General features: G+C 41.6%; 1 pseudogene; it reads right to left on the minus strand.

The window, feature by feature from the left end:
* Positions 1 to 12,753, minus strand: part of LOC148216057 (uncharacterized) — a 29,915-nt pseudogene extending 17,162 nt beyond the window's left edge.
* Positions 12,754 to 12,990: the final 237 nt, after the last annotated feature.

Raw genomic sequence — 12,990 nt, forward strand, 5'->3', positions numbered from 1 at the left:
GGAGTCATATTCAGATCAATTCCTCATTCTCAATTTTCCTTTTAAAAAGCTATTTGAACAAATATTAATTGAATGAATAGCAATAGAGACAATTAAGCATTTAATCACAAATGACCGGGCTGAAAGACTTTTGTAGAGTAAAGCAATCTGTAAAAGCCGGAAATATTTGCAAAAGAAGGAGGTGGGTAATCTTAAACTATTGGCAAATGGTTCCTACAATACTGACCTTTTGGCATAGCCACAAACATCCCAAATAAAAGAATGCCAAAATAAGAGGAAAAAGAATTAATAGTAATAATGGAAAAGTTCACATTGTAACATTAACATACTCTCTGCCAGAAATCTGGCATTTCCAAAATGCCATCTTTCATAGTAAAATATGTTTGGTTTCAGTTTTATATATTTCTTTTTTTCCAAGCAAAGAGAGGTCTTGCATTAATGCAAGGAGAAACATCAGCAGCAAAAAACTGAGAAAGGTAAAAGCATTCCAACCAGTTCTTCTTATATTTAAAGAACAAATCCCTGCTCCATGAAAAGCAGATGACTGGGCAATGCTAAATGCTGCCTTGAGGCACATTGATCTTGACACTTTAAGCCAGTGTTGTCCAAACTTGGCCACTTTAAGATGAGTGGAGTTCAACTCCCAGAATTCCGCAGCCAGCATGGCTGGCTGGGGAATTCTGGGAGTTGAAGTCCACTCATCTTAAAGTGGCCAAGTTTAGACAACAATGCTTTAAGCAGAGCAGTAGGGCTGAAGTGAGAGCTGAAAGGGGTTGCAACTCTCTTCCCTTTCCCAGTCAGGTAGCATTTTAAAACCTTTTGTTATTAAATTTATACCCTGTCTTTCAGGTTATATAGGAACAGAAGGCAGCCTTTTTGGAAGAAGAAAAAAAAAAATTCCCTTCCCTTCCAATTCAGCCCTGGATTAACCATTAAGCAAAATAAGAACGTGCTTAGGGCACCAAGGGAAAGGGGGCACTCCAGAATTTTTTTCCCTCTAGCTATCATGCCCTTAACTCTTTCACTGGCATGCTCAACTTTAGTTTTCAATAATTTTTTGTATTTGCATTTTCCCTTATAACAATTTTATTGAAAAATGCATAAGAAAGTGTTGAAACATTTTACATTTTTTCTATTGCCCTGGTTACCGTATAAGTAAATAATTTGCTTATATTGATTACTGCTATTTAGTGTTAAATAAATCTTTTTTTTAAAAAAAAGTTTATTTAATGTAGTTTTAGGGTCCAACCTGGGGGATGGCCTGTAAGAACACTGAATTTTTAATCTCTTATTTCACCTTCAGCACTTACTGAGTCATAATGTCTTGTCAACTAAGCAACGGAAGGTCCAAGGGGTGCCATTAATGCTGTGCTTAGGACACCAGTTGGCCTTCACCCAGCCCTGTCCCAGTTAGTAGGGCTGTGCAGTGTTTCAGATTCAAGGTACATAAAGGGGTGCTTGCATAGTATGGGGTGCTTGCATAGCACCCACCCACAGTGCCCTGAAGCAGCTACAACTTTTCCTGAGGTGGCACAGCTGCCTTCCCATTTCATTTAAGGATTTCTGGACAGGTGTCCATGTGCAGTTCTGCATGCTTTAAAGCATCTTTTTCTCTTCAAATATGCAATACTGCATGGCCCTACCAGGCCAGTTAAGGCCTTTATAAAATTCTGAGAAGTCTGATGTTAGGGTATTAATCTCATCCTCCCTCTTTCTTCTCACTATATCCTATGTCTACACTTTTTTTTTTTTTTTTGCTCCATTTATTCTTTATCCATGAAGATGGAAGTCTCCAAATAACTATTAGAATTATATTTTTCTGTCTGGTTCATCTGATTGTTTCAAACACAGAATCTTATTTATTATTTGGGGGGTTAAAATCTTATTTGGGGGCAGGGAGGGAAGGTACATATGTAGGGCTCAGTGCCAACAAATGTTCTGTTTCTACTGCAGCCAGGAAGAGAAAATAGGACCAATCTTGATCCAAGAAAATGACATTCCCATGGTCAGTAAGGAGTATTTAGCAAGGGGACATAGCTGCTCAGGATACAGTTACGACTTCAGAACTTCCTGGTTGCATACAACCATGAATTCACAAGAAGCCACTTCAGTTATTCAAACTAGTTCTCATATACTTTGAGTTATGGAATCCTGTTCTACAATGAATTATCACATGGATATTGTTTTCAAATAATCTAAATTGTAACTAAGTACATTACACAACGAGTAATTACTGTGTTAACCTTCACTTCTACAGAAATTTTAGTAGGACGTTGGTTTTTGTTTAAAGCCTTCTTCATACTAAAACATAATTCATTAAATATATTTTCATTAACCCAACTGCAACCCTCTTTTTTGTTCTTTAAAATTCTGTTCTCTAGGAACAAGAGATTTTTATAACTTCTCGGACTTAACACTTAATTACCTTTCCTGACATGTTGATTAATGGCATGATTGATGCTTCTCCCTAAAAGACTAATAAGTAAGCTAGTTAATTATTATCAGCTACAGAAGAGAAAACAGGTTGAAGAGTGTGTCTCTACGTATACTGAAAAAAAAGTGCGGAACTGATCTCTTTCCTCCCATTCTTTCTAGCAGCTCCTGCACTGTCCTACAATCACTATAAATATTTTATGGCATCCAGACACAAGCATCAGGAGCACCATTTTAGATTTTAGACTTCTGTTTTAGTGGTCTGGGGTTTTGTCTGCTCTTGGTTTAAATGTTAAGAGCATGTGTGCATGCAAACACACCCCAATACTTTTTAACTTTCCTACCAATGCATTTTACAAGCAAGGGCTTTTTGTGATTGTGTCCTGTTGTTAGCCACTTCGTGAAGGCCAAGTTCCTGAAAAAGCTATTGGCCTTGAAGACTCAATGTTACCTCCAAGTTCCAAGTAGCATTCCTTGCTGCAGTATAAGAACAGCAGAAGAAAATATATGGGATTAAGATGGGCTTTGGTCTGATCTAGCTGTTATTACATTTTCACAAGAAATATAGTAGTATTGCTGTCACCCATAACATTTGTATTTTTTTAACCATAGAGATTAATATATTTGGCATACATTTGAGATGGGGAACCAATGGGGCTTCAGTATTTTTGGGATTCCAATTACCATCAGTTCCAGCCAATATGATTCAGTTCCAGTGATAATCTAGACCAGTGTTTTCAACCTGGCAACTTTAAGATGCTGGTTGGGGAACTCTGGGAGTTGAAGTCCACTCATCTTAAACTTGCCAAGGTTGGAAAACACTGATTTAGGCAATGATAGGTTGTTCACTCCTGATATATATTTATTTTCAGGCTCTTTGGGTTGAACTTAGAACCTTTCTAGATATCTGACATAGTATGACTAGATTGAGGATGAAACCACTTTAAAGAGTTGACTCTACTGTCAAAATGATGTGGACAAGGCTTTCTAAGGGGGTGGTGGGTAAAAAAAAAGTCAATATGTTAGTCAGAGGTGTACAGTCAAAGCCCTGCCTCTTTTTTGCACCCTTGTGACATCATCTTGTGGCATCACCTTGACTGTTTTGACACACACACATACGTCCATGCTCCTGGATGTGGTGATTCTTCTTATATCCATGGCAGTTTAATCTGGGTGCTTTCCTTCTTGTGCTTTTCCACAGCTTAATGGATACTTTGCTTTGTGCATCACAGCCTTGGAGTGAGAAAAATGTCAGTTGTTGGCATAATCAGCATTCCTGACCTGAGAAATTCTAGCTCTCAACATCACTCCTACACTGAGGACCATTTAATGGCTCATAATGAGAAGTTACTTGTAGTTCACTTAGATGCTTCTTACCAAGATTTGAACTGGAAATGACTCCTGTCATAAGATGATGATGATGATGATGATGATGATGATGATGATGATGATGATGATGATTTAAATTTATGATAACTGCCCAACTCCAATGGACTCTGGGGGGCATACAAAACCAAAAACACTTCATAGACAGATAAAATCTAAAGCCACATCTACAATTACAACCTCTCTAAGCAGATGAAACATTATATGTTTCTCATTTTTCATAATTTCTTGCCAGTTAGACATGTAAGCAATCCCCATTTACTCGGTAATAACTATTTACTATCAACTTTCAATTTCTTTGAAAAGAATGGAAGTGAATTTTCTAGTCTGGATGCTAGAATCAATAACCAAATTCTCTTGTGCCTTGAAAGTCGACATATTTCTAAGGCAACAAAAGCTGGTCCAGTAAAAGCCTTACTTCACTTGTTAAAATAGCCTGTCTCATTCATGCAACTGTAAGCCATTCAGATTCTCAAAGAATTTTCTGATTTATTTGATTACTTCATGTATGTATGTATGCATGTATTATGTATGTATGTATGTATATATTCCTGTATATACACTCCTGGCCTTCCGTAAGACTTTGAAGACCTGGTTCTGTCACCTGGCCTGGGGTGGGGTGGGAATACCTCAAGCATGGGGATGGCTAGCCCCATAGAGGCCTTCTGCCTTCAGCCTCACATTTTTCATCCTCTTGGACTCTCCTTTTCCTTTTTAGTGATGTTTTAATTAAGGTTTTATGTATTTATATATTGTATGTTTTAATGTTTGTTGTGAATCACCCAGAGTTCCCCCATGGGGGGGAGATGGGCAGTTGAAAAATTTAATTAATTAAATAAATAAATAAATATATCTAACCCCTTGGAAAATGGCAGATATATTCCATTCACTGCTGCTAGGGACTTCAGGGGAGAGAGAGAGAGAGAGAGAGAGAGAGAGAGAGATGATAGACAGTTAATGTTGGGGCAACATATTTCAGCTCTTAAAAAATGGTTGGAAGATTTAAATCATGAAACATTGTGGCCCGTGGCTACAAAATCAGAAATAAAAACAAATGAAAAGCAGTTTGATGGGGAGTGAAAGTTGGGTAGATTTGCTTTCTGTCACTTAGCAACACAAATCTTGTCTGTCAAAATAACATTATTCCAGCCCTTTAAGTATAAAGGGAAATCAACATTTGAAAGTGCCTGATTCAGGGGCATCCGCTAAGGGGGTATCAAGAGTGTTAAAATGATGTGATATGCGTTATATACATTGCACACATGTAAGAAGGGCAGAACGTCAATCTCCTGGCCTTCACTCTTCTGTGAATACCCAGGTGCAGTTCTATTTTACTTCAGATATATTTATTTAATCAGTTTGTATATCACTCCCCACCTCACAATCATATCATATTGACTCTGAAGGTCACATGCATTCAAGTTCATGTTAGCAATTAGCAACTTTTTAATGCATCTTTCAGTGATTCTTAAAACAATCCTCTAAGATAGGCTAATGCTAAACTACAGGTTTAGCCATCTCTCAAAAACGGGGCATTGCTTCCTGCTCTGCCAGATATCCGCAGGCAAAGCTGGAATCCTTTGCTTTCCAAACCTTAACAGCTTTAAAATTGTTGGGTGACCTTCCCCCACTCCCAAGTTACTTGCTACGACCTGCCATTCAGATCTCTGATCCTAATGTCTAATGTGAACCCAGCCTGTGTGGTTTCTTCTTCAAGCCAAGTAGCGGGTCACAGAGAAGCAAGGCCAATAAAAAGCAGGTCATAACCCTAACAAGGCAGTCTAAAGAATTCACAGCAGAAATGACATTTTATCTAGGGCATTCTTATTCTCAGTCACTTTGGTTCCAGACCTGACTCTGAACTCTCAGAATTGTCTTAATATATTCCTCTTCCCATCCTCTTCTGCCTTCCCTAGCCTTTTGGAAAATGAAAGACGATCAGAGCCCATATGCTGGGATTTAGCAACTAAAGAGGGTGAGAAGAACTTTCAATTAATTTAAGTTATTTAGTCTGAGTAGAAAGTAAAATATTTTTTCCCTGAACCTGCAATATAAACTGACTCAGTTAACATCACACCTTCCAATAGGAGGCACATTATTACAAGCAAAAATGTATTGAAAAATATTAAGTGAATCAATAAAATGAGTGGAAAAAGTAATATTCATATCCTGTAACTGCTATAATCTCCAATGGAGATAATGTATGGAACATTATTGTAGTCCAATGGATCTGGAGGGTAAGCCCAAAGAAAGAGGAATATTCAACCACATAGGCATTGTAAATGAGTTGAAGTCTGCAGGAGCTGACAAATTTCATTATAAGAACATGCAGATATTATATTAGGCCAGTGTTGTCCAAACTTGGCCACTTTAAGATGAATGGACTTCAACTCCTAGAATTCCCCAGCTGGCTGGGGAATTCTGGGAGTTGAAGTCCACTCATCTTAAAGTGGCCAAGTTTGGACAACACTGTATTAGGCATTGGCTTATAATTTTTACTTTTCCACCTATGACAGCCCCGTAAATACTTTTATGACAATAAATTGTCATGTGGTGGCCATGTCCATGTGGCAGCCATGAATTTCAGTGTCAGTAGCCTTGTTATGGAAGATGAGATTCCCCGCAGCCCATCTTCCTGGGTTCCTCAGTACCAAATCTGGGATTACCCCTGTTATCTTACAAAGACGATGAGCAGCAGGGCAGGTAGCACACCTGCAAAAAAAACTTAACACAAAATATGAAGATTCAGTTTTAACAGTTAATAGAAAGAAAGCCAAGAGAATGGGATGGAATTCAGTCATTGCAACCTTGAGTCTACGTTAATGCTGCACCAAGTGTGCATTTACTTTCTTTGCTCTAGACTTGGGGATATATACAAGTTTAGAACCATAGAATCTTAGATTTGGAAGGGTTCATTTATGTCATTGAGTCCAAGCCTCAGTTTAGTGCAAGAATTCAAATTAAAGCATCCCTGATAGATGGTTTTCAAGCTTGTCCTTGACTTCATCCAATGAAGGGGAGTCCACCACCTCTCTGGTTAATTGGCTCTGTTCTCAAACAATTCTACTCTTGTTCTTGTTCTTTTCTGTTAGGAAATTTTCTCTAACATTCAATGAGAACCTTCTGTTTCATGACTTAAATCCATTATTCCATGCCCTATCTGGAAAACAGAGAACAAGTCTTCCATGTGATATCTTTTGCATTTGAAGAGCGCAATAATATCCCCCCGAGACTAAACATACACAGCTCCTTCAGTCTGTCTTTCTAGGACTTTGATTCTAGCTCCCTGATCATCCTCATTGTCTTCTCTAAACCTGTTCCAGTTTATCCAAATCTTCTGAAAGTGTGATACTTCATATTGGATACAATATTCATGGTGAGGTGTAATGGTGTGTGGGAATGACCTTGGGAGACAAGGAAAAGAGATGCTGCCTAGGGAACAATCAGATAAGAGGAGCATAGCCCGCAGCTACATAATGGGGCAAGAAAGAAACTCATAAAGGAACTTCCCTAACTTATCAGGCTGTAAAAGAGACTTGCAGGATTGATGCCAGCCTTCTCAGGTAGACCAGACAGGAACCATGTCCAGATGAGCTAATTCTACTTTATTGTAAGGCTACATTAACAGAATCTTGCAAGTCTGAAAGTACAAATCTCCCACCATCTCCTTTACGGCCTGATAAGTTAGGGAGGTTCCTTTCTGAGTTTCTTTCTCTGCCCGTTATGCAGCTGCAGGCGATGCTCCCTCTTATCTGATCTTTCCCTAGGCAGTATCTCTTCCCCCCGTCTCCCAAGGTCATTCCCACATACCATTACATGAGGTCTGACCAACACAAAAAAAGAGGAAAGATTACTTTCTACCATTTGAAAACTATGCTTCTCTTGATGTATAAGCATTTTCTTCTTTACAGTTCCATCACATTGCTAATGCATATTACATTTGTAATTAACTACTATTCCAAGAGCGTTTTCATAAATACTCTTGCCAAGTCGCATATCTATTCTATGCCTGTGCATTTCATCTCTGTTTTTAATCATTAGCCTTCTCACTGAGTACAAACAAACCTTTATTGGCATTAAAAGAATGAAAAAATACAAAAACACCCAGTGACATATCGAAAATTAATCAAAGGGAGAGCCATACTCATTGGGAGATTTGTTTGTATTTACTTTTGAGTGCTTCATCCAAGAATTTAGCAACTATTCTGGTAATTACGGGCATGGCGTCTCTCAATAGATTTTGGCAGGATGGTGCAGTATTTGGTGGATAGTTGCCCTGCAAAGGTTTTAAAAGCAGTTTGTAACAGAGAGACTCAACTAGGTGGCAGTCAAAGATTATATGATGAATTGTATCAGGAGTGCTGCAAGAGCAGAGCCTCTCATGATCGGGGATACATTTGTTTCCTTCCGAAAAGTACCTCGGAAGGAAAAGAATTTACTCTGGCCAAAAAGAAGGCCCTACGCTGAGATGGGACCTCAAGATCATAGAAATAATGCTCCATCTTACCCAAGTAAGTTTCTATACCTAACATGGCAGGTGAACAAACACGGGGTTCAGCAGGTCTAAGTTTGTGGTATTCTAAATCTAGAATCTAGCCTTCTCACTGAGTGTTTCTTCAAAGTCTTAAATACAGCTGAAAAACAATGATCAGGTTCACACATTATGCAAAGTCATGATTAGTTATCATTATCTGAGTTCGCACATTGTGGCCTGTATGCAAAATGTGTACATGGCAAGTAGGGGAGAAAAGGGGTAGCAATGAAAATTTGGAATACATTAAAAATCTCTCCAAATGAAAGCAAATATCTTGTGGATATATTTAGAACAATTTAGAATAGTTCCTCTAAAAAGGAAGCTTCTTGTTTTAATCCTCCTAGACTATAACATCTGCAGTTGTTGCTGTGATAAGGGAGGGGCAGAGAAACTGTCATTGGGCCAGGTTTTTGCAATTAGCCCTGAAAAGAAGGTTTTAACAAAAGTCCGATTTCACATTAAGCACAATTTCACAATAAGCAGGAGAAGGCAAGGATGCAAAACAGAATCCCAGTTTCAGTGAATGGCTAACTAAAAGAGACATTTCCCTATATACCAGTGATTCTCAACCTTTTTGAAGCTGCCGCCCCCCTAAGGAGAGGAAAAAATTTTAACGCCACCCTTTGGGGAGGGGGGGGGGAGTTACTGAATTATAAAAGGCAAAAATTTTAAGTAATTTTTTTCAGTAGACTTACACACCAAATTTGTTCAATTTAACTTGATACTTTTGCCCTGGAAGGTAATTGCATTCCTTTTATTAAAATTAAAATGACTAATGCAAAAAAAATGAAGCGAACGAAAAGCAACTCAAGAAACACGGATCAAATCAAACATTCATATTGAAAGGACGCTCAACGCACGCACTGCGATTAATCGCGCGGGAAGACAGCTGATGCACGCGCTGTGCTGGTTGGGATCAGAGAAGAATCATAGTGCCGAGTTCTTCAAGGTCAGCCTACCTAGAATACAAATTCATCTCACCATTCTTAGAAGTGTGTGAGGGCAGCCGTCGCGTAAGTTCGTTTTATTGCTGGTACAAATGGTGTAAACCTGATAATCGATTTAATAAATTTTGGGGGGAGTTTTAAAATTAAGTTCGAATGCCAAAACGTGCTCATCGCCCCCCTACCGCCCCTCAGCATCCTCCCACCGCCCCCCGGGGGTCGGTACCGCCCCCGTTGAGAACCAGTGCTATATACCTTTTGTATACAAAAATAGCCTGATGTAGAAGGATGCTCAGTAAACTGAGAAAACACGACTACTGAAAAAACCAACCTGATCATACTGCAGCAGAATTTTCATCTTACAAGCCAAGCAAAGTACCCAAATATAGTCACAGAATGACAGCCCGACTCAAGGGAGATCTTACTGTTGAACCAATGCAGAAATAAATCCCACTGTGTCCAGGCTTGCTTTTCAGTTAAATATATTGAGGATTTCAGCTAAAAACAATGTTTTCTTTTAAATATTGGTGGTAATCTGGTTACAAACCAAATAGAAGCTCACAAATGCAGTGCTTAATTCTGATAAGGTAAAGTTTTCTTTGAGTTCAAACTGTTCCACAGGGCGGGGGCCACAGTGGAAAAGGCCCTCTTCCTAGACCCCGCCAGCCAAAATTCCTTGACTGGTGGGGTCCACTACATGCCCCTTCTGCTGGACCAAGTGGGGTGGGCAGATATAACTGGGGCAAGACAGCTCCTCAGATAACCTGGTCCTGTGCCATGAATGGTTTTAAAGGTGATAACCAACTCCTTGAATTGGACCCAGAAGCAAACTGGCAACTGATGCAGCTTGTGTAACAGAGGTGTTGTATGTGCCGCCCTAGGGGCATTCAAGATTGTTTATGCTGCTGCATTTTGTGCCAGCTGTAGCTTCTGAATACTCTTCAAGGGTAGCCCCATGTAAACCGCATTGCACTAATCCAAATGGGAGGTGACCAGGGCATGAGTGACTGCGCAGAGGGCCTTCTGATCCAGGAAGGGGCATAACTGATGCACAACATGAAGCTGCGTAAAGGCCCTCCTAGCCCCAACTGCCACCTGCTCTTCAAACAGGAGTCATGAGTCTAGGAGGACTCCCAGATTATGCACCAGGTCTGTCTGAGGTAGTGCACCCCCATCTAGAACCAGAGATAATAAGCTCCTAGATCTTGAAGCTCCCCATATCCACAGCTGCTTCATCTTACCAAGGTTCAGTTGAAGCCTGCTGTCCCCTATCCAGGCCCCTACAGCCTCCAGGCACCATGAAAGCCTAAACATAGCATTACTTAGGTCACCTGAAATGGAGATATATAGTTGAGTATCATCAGCATACTGATACCTCATCCCATGGTGCCAGATGATCTTATTCAGCGGTTTCATGTAGATGTTAAATAGGAGAGGGGAGAGCACTGAACCTTGAGGCACCCCACAAAGTAGGGGCCGCGGCTGGATCTCTTGCTTCCTATCAACACCAATTGGTGTCAGCCTTTGAGAAAAGAGCTGAACCAGCAAAAAACTGTGCTGCCCTACACCAACTCCTGCAGCCAACTCAAAAGGATACCATGGTTGATGGTATCGAAAGCTGCCAAGAGGTCAAAAAGAGCAAGGATGGATGCATTACCTCCATCCCGCTCTCGCCAGAGATCATCTAAAAGTGTGACCAATGCTGTTTCTGTCCCATAACTGGGCCTGAAACCTGACTGAAAGGGGTCCAGTTAATCTGTTTCCTCCAGAATCCTCTGAAGGTGTCGCACGACCACCTTTTCCACAACCTTACCCAAAAAGGGAAGGTGGGAAACTGAACAAAAATTGTATTGTTGAAGGCTTTCACGGCCGGCAGTGCACTCTGAAGATGCCGGTCACAGGTGCTGGCGAAACGTTAGGAAACAAAACTTCCAGAACACGGCCACACAGCCCGGAAGACCCACACCAGCCATTGAACAAAAATTGTCCAGAATGGTGGGGTCCAGCGATGGTTTCTTGAGGACAGGACAGACCAGAGCCTCTTTAAAAGGTGTCAGGGACACCCCCTCCTGCAAGGATGAATTGACCACCGGAAGTACCCACCCCAGTGTCACCTCCCTGGAGGCTTTAACCAACCAGGAAGGACAAGGATCTAATGCACAGATGGCCACACTAACAGCCCCGAGGACCCTGTCCACTTCCTCAGGTCCAACAGGATCAAACCATTCCCAGTTAACCAGGTAAATCCGCTCCCCGGGCATCTCCACTGAACCTGCATCATGCTTAGCCTCCGACTAGGAATGGATCTGAGTGATTTTATCCATCAGGTGTTCATCAAATTTCTCTGCACGACCCTGTAAATGGTACTCCGAACCCCCCTTACCCAGGAGGGACTGGGTGACCCAGAACAGGGCTGCCAGGCAACACTCTGCAGATGCAATAAGAGTGGAGAAATAATGGCATTTTGCCACCCTTACTACCATGAGGTAGGCCTTAATAGCACCTCTAACCCGTGTTCGGTCAGACTCGTCTTTAGTTTTCCACCAGTAGCACTCAAGACATCTCTTGCTCCTTTTCAGCTCCCTTAACTCCTCCATAAACCACGGGGAGTGATGGGGGTGATGGGCCAAGAGAGGCCGCACAGGCGCGGTCCTGTCCAAGGCCCCAGCTGCCTCTTTATTCCAGCCTGTGACTAGGGCCTCTGCCGGACCATGCAGCAAGGCCTCAGGAACAACCCCCAGCTCCCTTGGAATCCTTGCGGGTCCATCAGTTGCTGGGGGAAGACCATTTGAATAGGTCCCATCTCCCTGCAGAGAGAGGCTGCATAGGAGAATCTCAAGGCCACTAGGGAGTGGTGTGACCATGAGAAAGGGGATAATATCAAAAACCCTACCAGATCACGCTGCCACTGCTCCAACAAGAAAACCATGTCTGGAGTATGACCACTGTCCCAAATTGGGCCATAGATGACCTGGGATAGGCCCATGGCCACCATGGTAGCCGTGAACTCCTGAGCCACCTCCGAGGCCAACCCCAGAGACATCAGATTAAAGCTCCCTAAGACCATAAGCCTGGAAAATTCCACTGCCAACCCCAAGATGGCCTCCAGCAGCTCAGGCAGGGAGGTTGCTACACAGCAAGGAGGCCGGTACAGAAGCAAAACTCCCAACTGATCCCGGGAGCCCATCCTCAGGAACAGGGTCTCACATCCAGCAACTTGTGGAGCAGAGCCCCTGAAGGTCAGCAGAGATTCCCGGATGACCACTGCCACACCCCCTCCTCTACCCTGGGGTCTCAGCTGGTGCCAAACCCTAAACCAGGCTGGACACATTTCCGAAAGGACAGCACCCCCTTCTGGTGTAGCCAGGTCTCAGTAATGCATGCTAGGTCAGCCTGCTCCTCCCCAATAAGGTCATGTATAAGGGGGGCCTTATTATTGACTGACCTGGCATTCATTCTGATCCAGATGGAGTAACCAAGTGCTACCATCTGATGAGACTTCATTTATATACTGATAATTTTAAAAAATATAAGACCTGTAGGTCACAATAGGGCACAAAGAATGGAGTATATGGTTCAATATGGGCAGGGATATGTCTCTGTGCTGAAATAGTGCAGTAGAGACTTAGAGAATGTGAATTTCAAGTAACTGCTGCTAACTGAGAAATAAAGCAATTCTGACTTCAGACGATG

This window comes from Python bivittatus, unplaced genomic scaffold (genome assembly GCF_059951505.1).
Source record: "Python bivittatus isolate LINGU-HERP-01145 unplaced genomic scaffold, Pbiv_v1 ctg000340_np1212, whole genome shotgun sequence".
NCBI classification, from domain to species: Eukaryota; Metazoa; Chordata; class Lepidosauria; order Squamata; family Pythonidae; genus Python; species Python bivittatus.